Here is an 11,598-nt window from a genome sequence, read left to right as displayed (position 1 = left end):
ACCTGTAGAAAAAGAAATAAAATTCTACTTCTTAAATAAACTCTTGTTCTCATTTCCCTCCAAGAATTTTTTGCAAAAAATTAATTTTAAATAATTCTAAATATTTAAATATAATAATATCCAAGATGTTATTTGCTTTATAATCAAACTGAAACTGTATTTCTGGAATGCCTTCAAAATTCATAGTCAGAAGCATTCACAAGGTCTTGGGAATTAGAGGGTGTTAGGTAGCTGTGGGAACTTCCTAACAATTATCCTTATTAAGAAAGATAGTTTGAGAAGGGGAGAGATTGATTTTGAAGTGAAGCTTTCAATAAAGTCATATAGAACAATTAGGAAAAACTAGAAGTGAAGGATGGGGTGAAAATCACCTTCTCTTCATTGAAAACATTGACGCTATAGGTCATCCAAGAGCTGTGGATTAGGTATCAATCATCTATTTGTGACTTTTCATTTAAACTTTCTGAAGTTTTGCATAAAATAGGGATAATCGTAAATCTCTCACGAGGCTCAGATACAATAAAACTCACTGTAGTAATACATTTGTAAACTCTAAAAACATCGTGGAACTAGTAGTTGTTGGAATGATCACATTGTTGTAAAGAAAGCCCACATTAAGCATGTCAGCATATCTCGGAGAAAAAGGCCGTCTTCGGTAACTCTACCTTACAAAATATTTTCCATGCTCTGTAGTGTCTGGCTCCTAGTCAGAAGAATCTCAAGGAAGTAAGGCCTCTTTTTTGTTTGCCATTTATTCTAAGTGATCTCTGCCACTTTAGTGGCATCTAGTCCTATGCTAATGGTGGCCAAATCATTTTTCCAGTCCAGAATCTCTACATGAACTCCACCATCCTATTAGACACTTTCTCCCCAATATTCTGGAAACTTAAATTTCTCTGTCTTAAACCAAACTCACTGTGTTTATTCTGCAAAACTGTTGCATACACTTGGCTGACAGAGTTTTTGGTTTTTAAATTGATGACCGTGATTAATTTCTCTTTTGGCTCCCCAGTACCCAGCCTACAGTAGTCAGTGACCGATTAACCATTGAATGAATGAAGTATTTTGAAGCTCAAGACACAGATTTGACCTAATGGTGATAATTTCAAACATTAATTTGTTTTATTGTGACTCTGTTAGAGATTGGCTTATACAATATTACTTTCCTAGTGATTCTTGTTTTTATCTATTTTTGGTCTACACAAGGCATTGAAAATATAAGTCACTGAATGTGCCCTCATTTTCAGAGTTTAAAAGAAACTTCATTGCTGCACTAATGATAAACATTTAATCAACCCATTTTTAGGAATAAGTTATAAAACACTATTAATGCTTTTTCTCTATATACACTTTTTCTTCTTGAATTACTGGAGTGAGGAAATTCACTTAAGAGTAATGTCTTTCAATAAGAGCAGCTGTAAGGGAAAAGCATATTTTCACTGCCAAGAAAAACTATCAGATAAAATACATTCATTGTACAAAAAAATTACAAACGATTTCTGTAGACATGCAATATGGTATGTACTATTGAATGTGTTGGGGATAAAGTAATAAACAAAAGTACATGTCCTTACATTCTTTGAGCTTGTGTGGGAAACCCAATATAAACAAATGTGCTATTTATATTTCGGTTTAAATTATTTTATTTCAGGTTGCAACAGAACTATACAAAATGTGAAGTAGGGAAGGTGATGAAGTAACAGAGGCTGCTATTTTCTAATGGGTTGTCAGAGAAGATCTGTCTAAGGGGAGACTTTATATAGATATCTGAGTGAAATGATGGGCCAAGGCATTTCGGGAAGACATTTTGGATTGCCTCGAGAGGTCTCAAGAACCTTCCAGGGCTCTCCAGAACCCCTCTTCAGGGATCTCTGACAAGATACTGATTACAGAGATGTCTGAGGACAGAGCTGGGACAATCCAACATTTGTAGTACTGATGCAAAGAAAGCCCACCAAAAGAGATTTAGATCATTTCTATAGTTCTATAAAAATGTTTTTATGACTCCCAATTTTCATTTAGTTAGCGTATTTTTTCTTCTTCATGTCACCTTTACCCTTTGGTTGACTGTAAAGGAATCCATACACTTACGCAATGTATTCTGTAACAGCATAAGCTGTTTTCAATGATGGGAGCATCAATTTATAGGTAAGTATAACTCAATTAAAGCACATAAGTTCAGGTACTAAAATCAATACAAAGAGCATATTCTGGTACCTCCCAGTCGCCCGCCTCCGGTTTACATATGCTTAACATTTCTGGTGGACAGAATCTTGCTGCTTGTTTGGGATTCTTGACATCACAATATTCATCGTAGAGTAGGCATGCAATGCTTTTAATTTAAATCAATAAGTTAATTTCAAGGGGCAGGGAAGTGAGCAAAAGCGGGCTTATGACCCTTTTTCCTAAAGAGCAACCAATGGTCAGCCACCATTGATTGCTACACAAGGCCACTCCTGAGATCCCAGTTCTAATATCATAAATAATCAAGTACATGAAAATAATAGAAAATGAAACCCATCCTTTTCTGACAACAGTGTCTTGCTTCTGGAGATAAAACTAATGATTTTCCCAGAAAATTTTTAAGCAACATTTGGAGGAAAAGCTAAAGAGAGATTTGAATATTATTCCTTTAGGACAGGATTGCCTGGTAACTTACAGGGCACCTATTTAAATGTGAACTTCAGATAAGCCTCTAAGTATTTAAGATGTTCTTATACTAAAAAGTTATTTGTTTTTTACATGAAATTGAAATATAAGTAGAAATCCTATATTTTTATTTGCTAAATCTGACAATCCTATGTTAGGAATACTTTAGACAGATGAGGGTAAGATACTTTCTCTGGAAACATCAAGCAAGCTATTTTTGTTAGTCCATCAATCAAAGCCAAGGAGCCAATAGGATAGATTAGTATGGCTAAATGTCTTAGGCTATTGGCAAAAATGTGTGGGTGTAGTATTTTTCAGAACAAAATAAAAGAAAGGAAGTTAGCTTTTAGATGGATGAAATGTTCTTTCTTAGCTATGATTTTATTAAAAATATACTGAGATGAGAAAATCAATCCTTTCTCAGATGAGAAGAAATCCAAACATAAGCGCAATAAAACGTGTGAAAGCAATAAAATACATGCTATAGAATTCAACCATATTCCAATATATACTGATAGAGCAAATATGAGAGAGGATAATAATACATGAAGCTAAACTATGCCCTCTTCCATGAAAAATCATAGGCTCAAATTGTCTATGGAGGGGCTAGGCCACTCATAATGACAAAAGATGAAGACATTAATAAGAGTTATATAACATTTTTGTAGTTATATTAAGCTTCTAAGTGAGGGTAAAAAGTAGCAGAAATATTCCCAACCGTGTGATAAAAACAATAAAAAATTACTACAATTGACAGAACTCCAGGATCATAAGAGACTTGTTAGATTCTAAAGGAAGTTGCTAATGAATAAGGAAAGCTGTTAAACAGGCATTGAAAGTCTCCAAAGAACTAGGGCATGCATTAAAGAAATCCTCAGGAAAATGCAATATAGTAAAATTCAGAAAAAAATGTTTAACTGTGGTGTGGTATAAAATTCCAGTGGTGTGAATTTCAGAATCAAGAATAGACCTGAGAAAGAAGAGGAGGAGGAGGAGGAGGGGGACCTTTCTAGCAAAGATCATTACCTGTCAAAACCATGAAGTCTCTTAATAAAATAAGCTACTGACTAGATTTTAAATTTGCATTGGAAATGCCATGATTATTAAAAATTTTTACATAAAAAAAGGCCTGGGTTATTTGAATGTGTTCTCTAACTCTGGTTGTGTGCTTGGAAATAAAGCCCTATCACTGGCGTTCCAACTCTGCTGTGATCCTATTTTGGGGGTTAGTTCCTGGCAGTGCTGCTATGAGCATATTTGCCAAATTGTCTAAAGACCACTTTTCTTGTTATGCAAATATCAGTTTAGTCGTCCAACTTGTGTATACAGTTCTGGAACAAGAAGCATCTGGAAAAAAAGAACATATTATGACAGTTAGCTAAAAGTGGGGGATGGTGATATTCTTTGGAGGAAAAGAATTCTATCAAGGACCTAATGTATTTAATTCTGTTCGTTAAAAACAAATTTCCAATGGTTTCAAGCCAGAAATTAATTAAAATAAAAATGGGAGTTAACATGAAATATTAACAAAACTTTATCATTTCTATTTGTTTTTGTTAACTGTGCTTAGTAAGTGTTCAGAAAAAACATGGCATTATATTAATGTCTCCTAAATATTTGAAAATCTGTAATTTAGCACTTCTTACATTTCTTTATTATTATTATTATACTTTAAGTTCTAGGGTACATGTGCACAATGTGCAGGTTTGTATACATGTGCCATGTTGGTGTGCTGCACCCATTAACTCCTCATTTACGTTAGGTATTTCTCCTAATGCTATCCCTCCCCCAACCCCCCACCCCATGACAGGCTCTGGTGTGTGATATTCCCAACCCAGTGTTCAAATGTTCTCATTGTTCAATTCCCACCTGTGAGTGAGAACATGCAGTGTTTGGACTTCTGTCCTTGCGGTAGTTTGCTCAGAATGATGGTTTCCAGCTTCATCCATGTCCCTACAAAGGACATGAACTCATCCTTTTTTACAGTTGCATAGTATTCCATGGTGTATATGTGCCACATTTTCTTAATCTAATCTATCATTGATGGACACTTGGGTTGGTTGCAAGTCTTTGCTATTGTGAATAGTGCCACAATAAACATATGTGTTCATGTCTTTATAGTAGCATGATTTATAATCCTTTGGGTATATACCCAGTAATAGAATTGCTGGGTCAAATGGTATTTCTAGTTTGAGATCCTTGAGGAATCACCACACTGTCTTCCACAATGGTTGAACTACTTTACAGTCCCACCAACAGTGTAAAATCCTTCCTATTACTCCACATCATCTCCAGCACCTGTTGTTTCCTGACTTTTTAAATGATGGCCATTCTAACTGGTGTGAGATGGTTTCTCATTGTGGTTTTGATTTGCATTTCTCTGATGACCAGTGATGATGAGCCTTTTTTCATGTGTGTGTTGGCTGAATAAAGGTCTTCCTTTGAAAAGTGTCTGTTCATATCCTTTGCCCACGTTTTGATGGGGCTGTTCGATTTTTTCTTGTAAATTTGTTAAAGTCTTCGTTGATTCTGGATATTAGCCCTTTGTCAGATGGGTAGATTGCAAAAATTTCCTCCCATTCTGTAGGTTGCCTGTTCACTCTGATGGTAGTTTCTTTTGCTGTGCAGAAGCTCTTTAGTTTAATTAGATCCCATTTGTCTATCTTGGCTTTTGTTGCCACTGCTTTTGGTGTTTTAGTCATGAAGTCCTTGCCCATGCCTATGTCCTGAATGGTATTGCCTAGGTTTTCTTCTGGGTTTTTACGGTTTTACATATAACATTTAAGTCTTTAATCCATCTTGAATTAATTTTTGTATAAGGTGTCAGGAAGGGATCCAGTTTCAGCTTTCTACATATGGCTAGCCAGTATTCCCAGCACCATTTATTAAATAGGAAATCATTTCCCCATTTCTTGTTTTAGTCAGGTTTGTGAAAGATAAGATGGTTTTAGATGTGTGGTGGTATTTCTGAGGCCTCTGTTCTGTTCCATTCATCTATGTATCTGTTTTGGTACCAGTACCATGCTGTTTTGGTTACTGTAGCCTTGTAGTATAGTTGGAAGTCAGGTAGCATGATGCCTCCAGCTTTGTTGTTTTTGCTTAGGATTGGCTTGGCAATACAGGCTCTTTTTTGGTTCCATGTGAACTTTAAAGTAGTTTTTTTCCAATTCTGTGAAGAAAGTCATTGGTAGCTTGATGGGGATGGCATTGAATCTATAAATTACCTTGGGGAGTATGGCCATTTTCACAATAGTGATTCTTCCTATCCATGAGCATGGAATGTTCTTCCATTTGTTTGTATCCTCTTTTATTTCATTGAGCAGTGGTTTGTAGTTCTCCTTGAAGAGGTCTTTCACATCCCTTGTGAATTGGATTCTTATGTATTTTATTCTCTTTGTAGCAATTGTGAATGGGAGTTCACTCATGATTTAGCTCTCTGTCTGTTACTGGTGTATAGGAATGCTTGTGATTTTTGCACATTGATTTTGTATCCTGAGACTTTGCTGAAGTTACTTATCAGCTTAAGGAGATTTTGGGCTGAGATGATGGGGTTTTCTAAATATAAATCATGTCGTCTGCAAACAGGGACAATTTGACTTTCTCTTTTCCTAATTGAATATTTATTTCTCTTTATTTCTTTATTTCTTTCACTTGCCTGATTGCCCTGGCCAGAACTTCCAGCACTATGTTGAATAGGAGTGGTGAGAGAGGCCATCCCTGTCTTGTGCCGGTTTTCAAAGGGCATGATTCCAGTTGTTGCACATTCAGTAAGATATTGGCTGTGCGTTTGTCATAAATAGCTCTTATTATTTTGAGATACGTCCCATCAATACCAAATTTATTGAGAGTGTTTAGCACGAAGCGCTGTTGAATTTTGTCAAGGGCCTTTTCTAAATCTATTGAGATAATCATGTGGTTTTTGTCTTTGGTTCTGTTTATGTGATGGATTATATCTATTGATTTGCGTATGTTAAACCAGCATTGCATCCCAGGGATGAAGCCAAATTGATCTTGGTGGATAAGCTTTTTGATGTGCTGCTGGATTCGGTTTGCCAGTATTTTACTGAGGATTTTCGCAGCGATGTTCATCAGGGATATTGGTCTCAAATTCTCTTTTTTTGTTGTGTCTCTGACAGGCTTTGGTATCAGGATGAAGCTGGCCTCATAAAATGAGTTAGGGAGGATTCCCTCTTTTCCTATTGTTTGGAATAGTTTCAGAAGGAATGGTACCAATTCCTCTTTGTACCTCTAGTAGAATTCAGCTGTGAATCCTGGACTTTTTTTGGTTGGTAGGCTATTAATTATTGCCTCAATTTCAGAGTCTGTTGTTGGTCTATTCAGGGATTCAGCATCTTTCTGGTTTAGTCTTGGGAGGGTGTATGTGTCCAGGAATTTATCCATTTCTTCTAGATTTTCTAATTTATTTGCATAGAGGCATTTATAGTATTCTCTGATGGTAGTTTGTATTTCTGTGGGATCGGTGGTGATATCCCCTTTATCATTTTTTATTGCGTCTATTTGATTCTTCTCTCTTTTCTTCTTTATTTGTCTTGCTAGCGGTCTATCAATTTTGTTGATCTTTTAAAAAAAACCAGCTCCTGGATTCATTGGTTTTTTTGAAGGGTGTTTTGTGTCTCTATTTCCTTCAGTTCTGCTCTGATCTTAGTTATTTCCTGACTTCTGCTAGCTTTGGGATGTGTTTGCTCTTGCTTCTCTTGTTCTTTTAATAGTCATGTTAGGGTGTTGATTTTAGATCTTTCCTGCTTTCTCTTGTGGGCATTTAGTGCTATAAATTTCCCTCTACATACTGCTTTGAATGTGTCCCAGAGATTCTGGTATGTTGTGTCTTTTTTCTCATTGGTTTCAAAGAACATCTTTATTTCTGCCTTCATTTCGTTATGTACCCAGTAGTCATTCAGGAGCAGGTTGTTCAGTTTCCATGTAGTTGTGCAGTTTTGAGTGAGTTTCTTAATCCTGAGTTCTAATTTGATTGCACTGTGGTCTGAGAGATAGTTTGTTGTGATGTGTGTTCTTTTACATTTGCTGAGGAGAAGCACTTCTTACATTTCTGATGTGAAAACTGTTTAAACACTATGGCATCCTAGTTTAAAAATTACATATTGAGTGGTCCAAACAGACCGTAAAGTTTTCAGAAAGCAATATTCATATCACGTACATTGAAGTTAGTTTCGACTGGATATTATACGATACTGCTTATTTAGGCAAGATAGTGTTTTCTTTTAATATTGCAATGTGTGATGTACTAAAGAACTTTAATGTTGAAGCTTTAAAAAGACAGAAATAAGAGAAACCCAAACACATTCTGACTGGCTGTAAAAGTAAGAATAAATAGTACTTGCAAAGCATCATAAAATGGATATAACAGCAAAAAAAAAAAAAAAAAATGGGTAGAAATGTTATCGTTGATTTTTCTTTGTTTCCTCAAGGAGGAAAAATAACACTTTTATCATGGTTGGGACATAACTTCTAAAGAAAAACAAGTTTAGAGCTTTCTATGTATTTTCTATTTCTTTCTTTAGACAATGTTACCACGTGGTCTGGTCTAATGCAGCTGTGACACATACACATACACACACATCACCGACCAGGATATGCTGTGCTATTGCTTTTGCTTCTTCGTGTGAATATTGAAAGGCCACAGGGTCACCTTCAGCTCCTTGGACACTGGCTTCCTGTGTGTCCTGCTGTGCATATAGGGCCTGCTACCGTGGTGTTTCCTCTGAGTCCCACACGCTGTGCCATTTTTGTACGAATTGAGCCAGATATTTTCTACATGGCATCATGGTCTGCCACTGGAATTTTACACTGAAAAGTTAGCAATAAGCATTTTACTACTCATTATTATTTATATGTTGCTATGTAATAAAGCACCGCAAAGCTTAATGACTTCAAATCACAGCCATTTTATTGGGTATGATGCCATGAGACAGCAATATGGGCAGGATGAAGAAGAGAGAACTCGTCCATGATTGACATGGTTTTGGCTGGGACAGCTCAGCTGGACATAGTGGAACCCATTGGCCTCATTTGCACGTGGGGCCTGGTACTTGCTGTTGGCTGGAATGCCATGGGTCTCTTCCATGTAGATTGTGTTTCTGCCTGTGGCCTGTCACTCTCCCGTCTCTCTGTGTGGTTACCCTCCTTAATAGGAGATTCCGGAATTCTTTATTCGGAGCTGAGTTCCGAAAGGGAAAGTAGAAACTGAAGACCTGAGCTCAAAAGTCCTAGAACATAACTTCTGTGACATTTCATTGATCAAAGCAAGCCACGTGGGCAACCCAGATTCAGGAGTTAAAGAAACAGACTTCACCTCTTGACAGGAGGGTGGCAAACACCTTAGAAAACGCGCATAGGCATGACCATTGGTGGGCAGTTTTCATCACTGTAGCACACTGCTTTTATGGGAGATGTGCAGTGGCCTTTGAAATGAACAGCTGTACCCAATATCATTTTGCTTTGAATAAGGCAGGAGCATGGATTCTAATTTTTCTCCCAAGTATTCCCTGAAGGAAAAAAATTTATATATCCATTTGTGGTTATAATGTTAAATTAGTTTTAAAAGTTTACAATTTTGATATAATCTCTTCCTCCTCAAATAGCTTAGCTGGTTAATTCAGAAGGACTAAATGCATCTATTTCTATTTTTCTCCCTGTTTGAAAATAGACAAGTCACCTGTACTAATTTTCTATGATAAGACGTGGAGACTAGGTTATATATCTTTGCAGATAAGCACGCTCAGAACTGAAAGAATAAAGTTGAAAGTATGTTGTTTCAGTAGGGAACAGTGGGAAATAATTAATAACCCACATTAGTTCTGTGTGTTGGAATGTTGTTGTGGGGGTAGGAGAAGTAATTATTTTGCAGTTAAATTAATACAAGTCTACTTCCTGATGCTTCTGCTACAGTAACTTCTTTTTGTCTTACCACCTCGAATCCATGTGTTTTGTGATGTGCCATTATCTTGCTTTAAGCTCTTCAGTTTCTTCCAGTGGCTGGTAGAAAACAGTGAAAATTCCTTAGTGTGACATTTATGAGCCTTGCCTGGTTCCAGCTGTCACTCATCATGCCCCACCTCACGGCCTGTGCCCCAGCCAATCAAACTGCCTGTAATTTTCTCAGATGGCAGTCTGGGTCAGACCTGCAAGGCTGCTCGTTCAGTGCTCTCTGTTGTAGCTTCCTTTGGTCCCGGACTTCTTTTACTCTCCCACCTCCCAGAAAACTTGGTCCAAGAACAATGCTTCTCTCTTTAACCTTAGCCAATACTGAATCTTAAGTGAATCTTCTTTATAATCGCCTCCTCTTATGTAGAAGTGACTGTTTTATCCCATGTGTGCTAATTTCCAGACCTTCATAAGTTTTATCTTTGAAGCTATAGTATACTCCTGCATTTAATTACTTACTTATCTTTTTCTATGGCTGGACTGCGGTAAATATATCTTTATTTTTTTTTTTCTAAATCCTCTCTTCCTAGGACAATGTCTGGCGCATGTTTGGTATTGAAGAAATGAGGCTTGCTGAATTAATGCACATATGCCAAAATCCCTTTTGATAGTGAGTCTTCCTAGTAAATATTCTAGACATGTTCTAAGACAGATGCATAAGTATTATCTCAGCATGGACTTTCCCTGTATGATTCAGAACAGATTACTCAAATATGATTCTTTGTTGTTTTTTTTTTTTTTTAATTGAGACTGGAACCATGATGAGAAGGTGAATGTGATCAGTCTGAGGATGTGCTCGGCTAGATTTCTGCAGGGTAAATTTTCTCCTCTATGCCATAAAATAACCAGCAGACTGTTTAAGAGCCACCAGGAACTCCAGTTTTTCTTTCAGAAGTCTGTTAAGACATAATGTTTGATGTGCTTGCTTTCCAAGGCATACATTAGTTGAGTGCAATTATATAAAGGAATGTTGTACCCACAAGCCATATTGCACTGAGTATGTTCTGCAGAAATGTACCTTGATATGCCACATAACACCCATACACATTTGCGGGCCTGCACTCATTATCGATTGAAAACAATCTGATCGAAAAGTGACAGTCTCGATTGCGATTTTCATTTGATCTTACAAGTTATTTCCAAGGGCCACGGTGTTGGCACATTTTTAACTCCTGTGTCTCCTTCACCCTCTACAACAGACTTAGCCCCACCTTTTCATGGAAAAGCACAAGACCCTCAAATCATTGTGTTGTCCTAACGGCTTTCAAAGAATTACTTCCTTCGAAGTTATTTTCCTCTTTTTTTAACTTACGTTTCTAAAGCTAGAGTCAGGATAGTTGATTCTGGTGCTGAAAAAAATCAGTTAATAACCATTTTTATAAACTTCTACACATTTCTTTGGTGTAGGGTTGGTGTCGTGGAATATTGTGCATTTGGAGGTTAGAAAGAAACTGTTTCACTTCTTTTTTTTTTGAGGCAGGATCTCACTCTTGCCCAGGGTGGAGTGCAGTGGTGCGATCCCGGCTCACTGCAACCACCGCCTCCCGGGTTCAAGTGATTCTCCTGCCTCAGGCTCCCAAGTAGCTGGGATTACAGGCACCCGCCACCACGCCCAGTTAATTTTTGTATTTTTAGTAGAAATGGGGTTTCACCATGTTGGCCAGGCTGGTCTCAAACACCTGACCTCAGGTGATCTGCCTGCCTCGGCCTCCCAAAGTGCTGGTATTACAGGTGTGAGCCAACGCGCCTGGCTGGTTCACATTTTAAATATGCAACTTTTTAACCAAATGATTTGGGGCAAGTTTCTCCTGTTTTTCTTTTTTTTTTTTGAAATAGAGTTTCATTCTTGTTGCCCAGGCTGGAGTTCAATGGCGCAATCTCAGCTCACCACAACCTCTGCCTCCCAGGGTCAAGCGACTCTCCTGCCTCAGCTTCCCTAGTAGCTGGGATTACAGGCATGCGCCACCATGCCCAGCTAATTTCATG

This window comes from Symphalangus syndactylus, chromosome 5 (assembly GCF_028878055.3).
Source record: "Symphalangus syndactylus isolate Jambi chromosome 5, NHGRI_mSymSyn1-v2.1_pri, whole genome shotgun sequence".
In the NCBI taxonomy this organism is placed as follows: domain Eukaryota; kingdom Metazoa; phylum Chordata; class Mammalia; order Primates; family Hylobatidae; genus Symphalangus; species Symphalangus syndactylus.
Note: the sequence above shows the minus strand (reverse complement) of the source record.